Source organism: Panulirus ornatus, chromosome 10 (assembly GCF_036320965.1).
Source record: "Panulirus ornatus isolate Po-2019 chromosome 10, ASM3632096v1, whole genome shotgun sequence".
Classification (NCBI taxonomy): Eukaryota; Metazoa; Arthropoda; class Malacostraca; order Decapoda; family Palinuridae; genus Panulirus; species Panulirus ornatus.
In genome coordinates, this window is record NC_092233.1 from 56,424,310 (window position 1) to 56,436,504 (window position 12,195).

At 41.4% G+C, this 12,195-nt stretch overlaps 1 long non-coding RNA gene across 1 annotated transcript in view; it reads left to right on the forward strand.

Annotated features, from left to right (window-relative positions):
* Positions 1–9,478: 9,478 nt before the first annotated feature.
* The window catches only part of LOC139750695 (uncharacterized), a 236,073-nt gene continuing 233,356 nt past the window's right edge, over positions 9,479–12,195 (forward strand). The window contains exon 1 of the long non-coding RNA XR_011713199.1: positions 9,479–9,563. This is a non-coding gene — a long non-coding RNA (uncharacterized lncRNA). The remainder of the gene's footprint in view (positions 9,564–12,195) is intronic.

A 12,195-nucleotide genomic window follows, 5' to 3' on the forward strand; every position in this document is an offset into this window, starting at 1 on the left:
GTATGTGGCATTTATGGATCTGGCACATGATAGGGTTGATAGAGATGCCTTGTGGAAAGTCATAAGAATATACGTTGTGGGAGGAATGCTGCTTGAAGTAGTAATAAGAGTTTATTAAGGGTGTAAGTACGAGTAGGAAGAGAGGAGAGGGATTGGTTTCCAGTAAATATTAGCCTACGGTAGGAGTGTGTGATGTCACCATGGCTTTTCAACTTGTTTATGGATAGGGTGGTGAGGGAGGTAAATGCAAGAGTTATGGAAAGAGGGGCGAGTATGCAGTCTTTGGAGGATGAGAGAGCCTAAGAAGTGATTAGGTTGTTTTTGCTGATGATACAACATTGATGGCTGATCTGAGTGTGGATAGGGAGCTGTGGTTTCGGTGCATTACACATAACAGCTAGAGAGTGGATGTAAGCGGATGCCGCCATTCTTCGTCTGTTATCGGCGTTACCGCGCTAACACGGGAAACGGCGATCAAGTAGGGAAAAAATATATACATATATGTGTGTGTGTGTGAGAGAGAGAGAGAGAGAGAGAGAGAGAGAGAGAGAGAGAGAGAGAGAGAGAGAGAGAGAGAGAGAGAGAGAGAGAGAATATCTCCCACACGTTTACTACATTTTTAGTTCCGTTATTTCGGCTGATATATATATATATATATATATATATATATATATATATATATATATATATATATATATATATATATCTTTCTTTTTCTTTTTTGCTTTGTTGCTGTCTCCCGCGTTTGCGAGGTAGCGCAAGGAAACAGACGAAAGAAATGGCCATGTGTTTTGAGGTACATAATCACAGCTGTCTTTCCATTTTGAAATATTCCAGGAGAGGATGGGTTCCGGTAATGCTTCCAGCTCCTCCAAAGTTCAGAGCAATCATTCTGCCAGTGAGGAATGCTAATGCTACACACACACACACACACACACACACACACACACACACACACGAAGTCTAGTCAAACACGAATCTAACTCACACAGGAATTTCAGTCAAACACGAATCTTAGTCAGGCATTATATAAAAAGATACCCCCTTTTTTTATCTTGCTAAAGCGACTTAAGAGATATATATATATATATATATATATATATATATATATATATATATATATATATATATATATATATATATATCGGGAAAAAGAAATTGAATTTACGACCAATATATTGCCAGAAATTGGACTCTTCATTTAATCTATACGAGTCAAATTGATTTATACCAAACCCACTGAAAATGATACAACAGTTTAGTACACAGCATTAAGATATATATATATATATATATATATATATATATATATATATATATATATATATATATAAATATATATATATATATATATATATATATATATATATATATATATATATATATATATATATATATATATATGATAGTGATAAGTATGATGTAATGGCTCATTTACAAAGTAATTAGATATATAATAATTTGAGAAATAGATATAATAATTTTCCCTGAAGAATTAGACTAGACCTTAGTATTCCAAGTGGAGAGTGGTCATCCTCCTCTCGAAGTCTCAGACTTTGGGATGTCTGCATGTGTGTGTGGATGTAACCAAGATGAGAAGAACGGAGAGATAGGTAGTATGTTTGACTAAAGGAACCTTCTTCTTCACCTCTTGCACTGGTGAGAGATTCAAGGGACGACTTGCCGAAGTTGGTGGCTGAGTTTGGAGGAGTGTGTGAAAGGATAAAGTTGAGAGTGAATGTGAATAAAAACAAAAGTTATTAGGTTTAGCAGGGTAAAGGGACAGATTAGTTGGAGCTGTGAGTTTGAGTGGAAAGAAAATTAAACTGAAGTGTTTAGGGTACCTGGGAATGGATATGGCAGCAAATGAAACCATAGAAATTAAAGTGAGTAATAGGGTGGATGAGGGGGCGAAGGTTCTTGTTGCATTGAAGAATGTGCGCAAAGAGAGGGCGAAAATTGGTATGTTTTCAGATATATTAGTCCCACTAATGTTGTAGGGATGCAAGGCATGCGCTATAGATGAGGATGTGCGGAGGAGGGTGGATGCCTTGGAAATGAAATGTATGAGGACACTATGTGGTGTGAGGTGGTTTGATCGAGTAAGTAATGAAAGGGTAATAGAGATGTGTGGTAATATAAGGAGTGTGGTTGAGAGAGCAGATGAGGGTGTATTGAAATGGTTTGGACAAATATAAAGAATGAGTGAGAAGTTGACATAGAGGATATATTTGTTAGAAGTGGAGGGGACGAGGAAAAGAGGGAGACCAAATTGGAGACGGAGGGATGGAATAAAAGAGAATTTTGATAGGGGCCTAAGCATATAAGAGGGTGAAAGACGTGCACGGGATAAAGTAGATTGGAGGGAAGCTGTATACAGGGGTCGACGTGCTGTCAATGGACTGAACCACAACATGAGAAGCCGGGGGTGGATGGGAACCATGGAAAGGTCTGTAGAACCTGGTTGTGGAGGAGAGACTGCTGTTTCGGTGAACTGAACATCACAGCTGAAAAATGGAAGGAGAGAATGAGGCATTTCTTTGTCTGTTCCTGGCGTCCCAAGACCACCCTTCCTAGACAAACACGAGTCACACCCTCCTGCTTACGTTACGGGCACCACCCATCAATACAACACTACAAGCACCATTCAAGCACTTAATACTCACTTACTCTACACTTTCTGCACATAGATGCACACGGAACATCACAAACACTACATAACCTATGTGATCTATGGTCCCGACTGATGTGCTTGGCCAGCGTCCTGAGTGCTGCAGGAGCCTCAGAAGAAACTCCCAGGGGTAGGAAAGTAAGGTAAGGCATGACGTAAATGATATGGCACTTACCAAGACATCCAGTCACCCATGCTCTTTCAGAGACCCTGAAAAAAAAAGAAAAAAGAGAAAATGAATAAGTAACGAAGAGAATGGACGAACACTTTTTAAAATGCCTCTGATGCGTCCGGGTTTGGTGTCCGACATTCGATACTGGCAAGTTGATTATTTTGAACTTTTGAAATTTACTGGACGCTTCTCCAACGCCAGCTCACCCGTGCCGTGTTTCATACTCCATTTGAGGTAATGGTATCTGTCTCATGAGAGAGTACAAGGAACTGCTTATCCTAAATGGCCATCTGGTCTCGCCGGTGTTATTTTGGCTCTGCTGATCTCCCAGTTTAAGAGAGAGAGAGAAGGCCACATGGAATTGAGGGTGTTGTATAGTTGCTTGATGGACGTTGATATACACGCCTCTTCGTACGCCAGAGATGAAATGATTTCGATGATGAACTAACTCTGTTATTCCGGGTGCTGAATCCTACGTAGATAGTCGTCTCTTTTTATGGCAGAGACACTTAAGATTACCTTTATAATGACATTGACAGACTGGATGGGAGGGCAAAGTAATTGTGACCTCAGGTTTAGATGACGGGGAAAGAAGATTAAGATTATAATCTTTGCCAACTGTTAACGAGAGGGGTGGGGTTGTGAGGGAGTTACAAAGGCTGTGGGACGGAGGCTTTGTTGGAGGGAAGGACATCGGAAGGAATGAAGGAGTGTAAAGGACCCTTGGGCTCAGCTCTGAGTCCCTGGTAACATTCAGTTTGTGAATTCTAATCTCTCCCTCTGACGCTTCTCAAGTAGCTAACACCACAACTGACCACAGTTTGTGTGGTGAAGCACACGCCTGTAGTGTGGCTAACACCACATTAGACCACAGTGGGTGTGTGTGGTGAAGCACACGCCTGTGGTGTGGCTAACACCACATTAGACCACAGTGTGTGTGTGGTGAAGCACACACCTGTAATGTGGTTAACACCACATTAGACCACAGTGTGTGTGTGTGGTGAAGCACACGCCTCTAGTGTGGTTAACACCACAACTGACCACAGTGTGTGTGGTGAAGCACACGCCTGTGGTGTGGTTAACACCACATTAGACCACAGTGTGTGTGTGGTGAAGCACACACCTGTAGTGTGGTTAACACCACATTAGACCACAGTGTGTGTGTGTGTGGTGAAGCACACGCCTCTAGTGTGGTTAACACCACAACTGACCACAGTTTGCGTGGTGAAGCACAATCGCCTGTGGTGTGGTTAACACCACATTAGACCAAAGTGTGTGTGTGTGGTGAAGAAGACACCTCCAGTGCGGCTAGCACCACAACGTACCACCCCTCTTGAGAACAAAGGTTCGATCCTCTTAAACACACGGCAGTACAACACTTTTGAGGACGACGGTACGATACTTTTCCTGATGGCACGATCCTTGAGCTTCTTCCACGGCAGTACGATGCCTTTGAGCACGACGGTACGATACTTCTCCTGATGGTACGATCTTTGAGCTGCTTCCACGGCAGTACAACACTTCTTCCACGGCAGTACGATGCTTTTGAGCACGACGGTACGATGCTTTTCCTGATGTCACGATTCTTGAGCTTCTTCCAGTACGTTAGTTGACGTGGCAGCTCGTAAGGGTCAGGTCAGAGGACGGGTCATCATACGCAAAGGTCAACAAAGCCGGAGTCCTCTAGGATCGCGTGTCCGTTATCCACGGGCAAGATAACCATTTATTGGCAAGATATCGAGAGAAAACAAGCACATAGAAATAATTGCGATTATCCTTTACGTATATTTTGATGAAAAGGTCATCTTCACCCTCCTGAAAATCCAGTTCTGTAACGTTTTAAGAACGGATTCAATGAGTATCAAGTGAAAGAACGTGAGATATCAAAAAGACTGAAGGATGTTGAAGGAGACAGAATCTATTTTACTTGTGACTAAAATTCAAGACCTGGTGGCAGCTAATGTGGCCAAAGACTTGAGTGTGGAAGACGGATTCAAGATATTAGATCAGGAATGAAAGAAAAAGAAGAGGAGATGAAGTCAAGATTCTTTCGTTTTCGTCCTTCTGAAGGAAGCTTGTTCCATCAGGTGTAAGAGAATCATATGAATCATACACACTGGTCTAAACTGGCCAATGAAATGATCATATACACTGCCAACTATCATCCAAACCACTGGTCTAAACTGGCCAATGAAATGATCATACACACTGCCAACCATCATCCAAACCAAAGTTTAAAAGCCCAAATGGGAGGGAATGTTCGCGTTGATGATTGTGTCTTACCATTACAACCCTCTTGGGAAGCCAAGGGGGACTCCCGGTTGTGAAGATTTTGATATGAAAAAGTTGAAAATAGTTGGCGGATTGTTGGATGAGTTGGAGCAAGACCTTCTCATGAGGGGAGCAGAGGTGGTGAAGACATGCACGAAGGAGAGAAACTGGATAGGAACGCTTTGTTGATATACGTATGGCTGATGAAAGTATTGGCATAGGACAGACCAAAGAAATAAAGAGATAATGCGAATGTTAAGCGGTCAGAACTAATAACCAACACATGGATATTTATGGAAACTATTGGCTGAAGATGTTAGACCAGAACGGATGTCAAGACTATGGGCATGGAGGAGACAAGTGTGGATACAGGGACGTCCCTCACCCATACAGGGACGTCCCTCAACCATACCCACCGTGTTGTGGGAGGGACGAGACACCAGGTGTATGTGAAGGAGGAGGAGGAGGAGGAGGAGCGCTGTGGCCGTCATTAACGAGTTGGTGTGTTTACCTTGGCCCGCGGCTCCTGTATATCCTGCCGGTCTATTGTGATGAGGAATCAATATCGGACGAAATACGGAGGACAGGAAGCAGCCTCCATACCTACCCTGCTACAGCCTTATTTATGGATATTACCGGAATATATTGACGTCTTTCTACGACCATTAGTCGACAACGGTAGCCTATTACTGGCCATAGAGCCATCGTATATAACGAACCGATGGAAACTCATTTCACATTGATTTTCAGGACAATTTTTACCGTAAGGATAGTAACGATCAATTTGCTGTCTTAATACATTAGGTTTTGTCTATTCTCCTCGACAGTGGATAGACTCTATCCAGTGTATCGTCCCTAAGCAGACAAATTGTCTGTTCGACTCAATATGACAGAAATTCGTCGAGTGGGTCATCTCTCCTGTCAGAGGGGAAGAAGCTAATCAAAGTGTAATCAATTTATCTTTGAACTGACTGATTGGAAACCCTGCGGATTGGCCGTTCCATAAGGTCGGTAATCACTGTATCCGACAGGTCATTTTAGTGGGTAGATAAGTGTGGCGTAAAGTAACCACCAGAGTAATTATTTAAACTACAGCTGTAGTGTAAGTCATTTATCATGATGTATTGTTGGTGTGAGTCATTTTGTCCACTTATTTTTGCTGTTGTTGTTTATTTCTGTTCTTGTTTTGTCATTCCTCTTCGTTATTTTGTCTTTCCACGTTTCTCTGTTTAAATTGCTCATTCTCTTTTTCTTCTTCTTCTTCTTCTTCTTCTTCTTCTTCTTCCTCCTCTTCTTCAATCATCCTTTTCTTTGATTCCCTGTTACGTTTTTCTTCTTCTTTCCCAGCATATATTTCTTTATGTGTTTCATCATCTTCCCCCTTCCTTTATCTTCTCCCTCCTCCTCCTCCTCCTCCTCCTCCTCCTCCTCCTCCTCCTCCTCCTCCTCCTCCTCCCCCTCCTTTCCTACTCCCTTACCTTCTGCTTCCTTCACTTCCCTTCCCTTCTCCTCTTCCTCTCTTCTCACTCTCTTTCTAATCACCATCATCATCACACGGTCAACGAAGCCTACAAACTATTATCTCAACGCAATTGCAAAATCGTTAAACGCAATATGTGTAAGTGACCCCCACCCCCCGGGGGGGTTGGGAGTTCCCTAAAATAGAAAACGGAAGACATCCAACACTCCGTCGGAGAAAAAATGGTATTTGTAAATTGCTTCCCAATCGCGAAGTTAAAAGACGCTGAGGGCTCTAGTTTGGCTTCTTCTTTGTTTTGGCTTTTGTTTTTTTCCCTTCCGCCTCTCAAGGCTCGAGTTATGTAATGTTCAGGAAAAGCTTTTTGCAATTCTTCAGCTGTGATGGGGTACTTCACACCTACAGCTGTAGTGGTGTTTTGTGGTCAGCCGCTATGACGGATTTGATCAGCTGTTGTGGTTTGTTTTGATCAGCTGTTGTGGTTTGTTTTGATCAGCTGTTGTGGTTTGTTTTGATCAGCTGTTGTGGTTTGTTTTGATCAGCTGTTGTGGTTTGTTTTGATCAGCTGTTGTGGTTTGTTTTGATCAACTGTTGTGGTTTGTTTTGATCAGCTGTTGTGGTTTGTTTTAATCAGCTGTTGTGGTTTGTTTTGATGAGCTGTTGTGGTTTGTTTTGGTCTGCTGTTGTGGTTTGTTTTGATCAGCTGTTGTGGTTTATTTTGATCAGCTGTTGTGGTTTGATTTGATCAGCTGTTGTGGTTTGTTTTGATCAGCTGGTGTGGTTTGTTTTGGTCAGCTGGTGTGGTTTGTTTTGATCAGCTGGTGTGGTTTGTTTTAATCAGCTGTTGTGGTTTGTTTTGATGAGCTGTTGTGGTTTGTTTTGGTCTGCTGTTGTGGTTTGTTTTGATCAGCTGTTGTGGTTTATTTTGATCAGCTGTTGTGGTTTGATTTGATCAGCTGTTGTGGTTTGTTTTGATCAGCTGGTGTGGTTTGTTTTGGTCAGCTGGTATGGTTTGTTTTGATCAGCTGGTGTGGTTTGTTTTGGTCAGCTGTTGTAGATTGTTTTGCTCTGTTTTTGTTGCTTCTTTTGGATCTGCTGTTGTAGTTTCTTATGGTATGCAACACTACAGCAACAAATATATATATATATATATATATATATATATATATATATATATATATATATATATATATATATATATATATAGCAAATTTGAATATATTAAGGTCGACGCACTGTCAACCGAGTAAACCATGGAAAGGTCTGTGGGGTCTGGATGTGGATAGGGAGCTGTGGTTTCGGTGCATTACACATGACAGCTAGAGAAAGGATGTGAGCGGATGTGGCTTATTTTTTGTCTGTTTTCCTGACGCTTATGTAGTTTTAATTCCTTTTGATACTTATTATCAAGACTTGGTTTTTTTTCTCTCTCGAAAATAACAGTGATAGATAGAGAAACGATAAGGTCCAAAATGTTGAATCTACAGCTTTTGTTAAGCATTGATACATACTAGTATTCATGTTCTGTGCAAAAGATTGTGATGTGAATTACAAGTGAAGAGGTCAAGGACAAATTGCCATAAGGAGGTCAAACAACGAAACTGATCAACAGCTGAAACAGCTGCTTTCGTTCGCTGCCTCAATCATACGAAACTAGTCACTAGTCTCTCTCTCTCTCTCTCTCTCTCTCTCTCTCTCTCTCTCTCTCTCTCTCTCTCTCTCTCTCTCCTACTCTTCAAAGAATAAGAAAAAAAGACACATTAACCTAACATAGTCCTTTTAAACCCTTCCCTTCGAGTCGACGTAAAAAGAATAATAGATACTAAAAGAAGGAAGAATTATAGGGGTTTCAATTCCTCTCTCTCTCTCTCTCTCTCTCTCTCTCTCTCTCTCTCTCTCTCTCTCTCTCTCTCTCTCTCTCGTCCTCAGAAAAGTTCTCTTCTGATTTCATGTGGCGTCTATAGTTCACTTCCCCCCCCCACGCCCCACCCCCTGTGCGCCTATAGAGACGAGAGACAGACACACCCACACACACACACCCACACCCACACCCACACACCCCCACGGTCTACTGAGCAGGAGGCGGTGTGGCTGGAGGTGCTGCACTCTCGGGGGGCGTCGCTCTGAGAAAAGGTGTTCCCGCTCCATTAGACAGTACCGGAGGAGGCGAGAAATTGAACGAGAATCATGGGTTGATGGATCTGCACGATCGACATATGAAATTTACTGCTGATATGTAACTTAGTATATATATATATATATATATATATATATATATATATATATATATATATATATATATATATATATGTATATTTTTTTCTTTTATTTATTATATTTTGTCGTTGTCTCTCGCGTTAGCGAGGTAGCGCAAGGAAACAGACGAAAGAATGGCCCAACCCACCCACATACACATGTATATACATACACGTCCACAGACGCACATACACATACCTTTACATTTTAACGTATACATATACATACATACATAGACCTATACATATATACACATGTACATAATTCATACTTGCTGCCTTTATTCATTCCCTTCGCCACCAAAAGAAGGAACAGAGAAGAGGTCTAGGTGAGGATATTCCCTCAAAGGCCCAGTCCTCTGTTCTTAACGCTACCTCGCTATCGCGGGAAATAGCGAATAGTATGAAGAAGAAAGAAGATATATATATATATATATATATATATATATATATATATATATATATATATATATATATATATGTTAATTTTTCTGATATCTCTTTTTCTATGGGTGGAGAGTTTGTGTCAGATACATTCAAGAGCTGTCTCAACATTTCTCCTCATATCATCTTTCAGGGGCGTTTGGCGAGGTCGGCCTAGCAGCTAGAAGGCATACCAGTCAGCGGGCGTGCGCTCATTGGTTGTGACGTGATGCTGGAGCGTGTAGATGTAGGAATGGGTCTTGGCCCACCCGAATCCTTGTGCTTTGAGGATGGGTAAGTAAATAAGTGTCTTGTTGTGTCCTGTTCGTAGTAACCGTCACTGTGAACTGTAGTGTCTCCCGTGTGTGTGTGTGTGTGTGGGTGTGTGTGTGTGTGTGTGTGTGTGTGTGTGTGTGTGTGTGTGTGTGTGTGTGTGGTGCTTCTGGGTGACATATAGGTTCGTGGAGCCTTCGTGTAGATGGGTGTTTAGGCTCTGCCACATACTTAGGTCATGTTACTTAAGGAGTTCAAAAGTCACTTTCCCTGTGGACGTTTGAATACAGAAACGACGTTGGATTCTTAACATGGCACTTGTTTTTGTTTTTGTTTTTTTGTACAGTGGGTTGCTTATGATGGGGTGGGGTATTTTCTTGTTTGTTTGTCTAATAGATGAGTAGCTCGTCTTTGTTGACGTGTGTAAGTGATGTCTCTGGAGACGATGTCTCGTAGTGTACGTTCATCTGTCTTGTATGCTGTTGACATCTGGTAGCACTACTATCTATTTTGTGTGTTGTGTTGCTTAGAAGTTTTTGCCACTGTGGCCTTTTTTTTTTTTTTTGGCGTTAATGACTGACGCTCGCTCTGTCCCGTCAGGGGGTGTTCAGGGACTGCATGGAAAACATCGACAGATATTACGGAAGCCATCACTGTTGCCCCTTCACCAGGACCCTAAGCATTAGACAACTTTGACACATCAGAAAGAGACATATAAGACCACTGGAGAAATTGAGAAAGGAATTTGATAAAAACACAAAATAGTTATCTGGACATTCTAACAGAATATGTTTAACTGAAGCATTCTCACCCATCTTCATTCCCCCCAAAGAGAGAGAGAGAGAGAGAGAGAGAGAGAGAGAGAGAGAGAGAGAGAGAGAGAGAGAGAGAGAGAGAGAACATGATGTGGCTATAGACTCTTTCACTGTTGATAACATCAGTGAATGGAGTACGTATCTCGTCATAGAACCAAACAGTTTTTTTTTTATTCTTGATCCAGTCCCTCGTCTTCCCCCATTTCCTCATTAGCCACTCACGTCTGGCCGCTTTTGCAGTTATCAAAGCGCGTTTGATGTGGATTTTGTTCAGCGATACAGTTTATGGTCTTGCTTTAGGAGCTTCGATCACAACAAGATCGAGGCAGGTGGAGATTCGTGCATTCCTTGCCAGCGTTCGCTAGATGGCCTAATCTCATTTTCCCCTTCTTTTTTTTTTTACCTTCAGGCTCTGAAAACCAACCACTACTGATTGTATGAGTGCGTCAGTGTTCTCTACTGCATGTTCTCTCTTCGTTGCAGAACATGTTTTATTCAGTATGTCATACGTTCTCTTGATGTGAGTCTTTTTATTCAAATATTGTGGAAAACGATGAATATTCTGGGCTGATATCTCGTTCCATCTCGTTCCAAAATGTGCGCGGGAAAGTCGGTGCGTCTTCACCACACCAGATGTCGTTGGGGATGTAGAGCGCTACCAATTCTTTTTCGTTCGCTCCTCGACTGTGAACGTCATAATGAGATGCTACACTCAATAAAACATTCTGGGACGCATATCCTCTATTCTGGACAGCAACTTGAAGATATGGACATGCTATAAAAATGATCCAAATGCAGAAAACGATTTTTTTTTTCTTTTTGTCTCTTGTTTTGGCCTACCAATACATTGTGATTTGAACCCATTCACGCTGTGGCTTTTGTATAAGGAAAACAAATATTGTATATCCCGCTGCACCCATTGTTTTTCAAAGGTAACTCATTCGTGTCCGTTTTATGATGACATTATTTTGCCTTCGCCTTCCAAAGCTGGAGTTCGTAGAGTTCCGGCGATCAATGATTTACTTCATGGAGATCAATCACTCATTAGAATTCCACTTTTTCTTACCGTGAACTCTATTGTTTGCACATATTCTGCTTCGATCCCTTTCGCGGAACAGGAGAATCAGATCATTTCGCCTTTGATCCCATTAATCTTGGGATTGTTTTTAACCTTTCAGAGTTTATCGTCACAACTCCAATACTTCGCTTCTTTCAGTGGAATTTGACAGAGTATTTACGACCGTTCCTGACCACAGAAATAGAATTTTGGAGAATTACATTTTGGGTGTTTTTTTTTTTTTTATAAACAGAGCCAAACCACAGACATTTGACGTTGTCAACTGAAATTATATATATATATATATATATATATATATATATATATATATATTTATATATATATATATATATATATATATATATATATATAAAGATATATTGTTATATATATATATAGCCCCAGAACCCCTTTCTCATGGGGCTCATACAGCGATGCGCTACAATCAGAAGAAGGGCAATGATGGATCCTTTTGGGAAGAGAAGTTCCTCGACGAGACTGAACGATGGTACATCCCAGTCGAAGTGTGGCATTTCACCTGCGTTGTAACAACAAGCAGGTGGAGTCCGGTAACACCTGGCTCTGCTATAAACCTTCTGCAACGCCGATGAATGCAAAATGAATCGTTCATTTCTAAATCAATATGAAATGAACTGAGAAAATGGCTTCGGTCGGATTGGTGTGGGAGGGCGGGGGGATGATTAAGGATTCTTAAATGATATACATTAGCAGTTGCAGGAACGAGGGATTAAATGGACACCATCTTCTCCAGTCCTCCAGA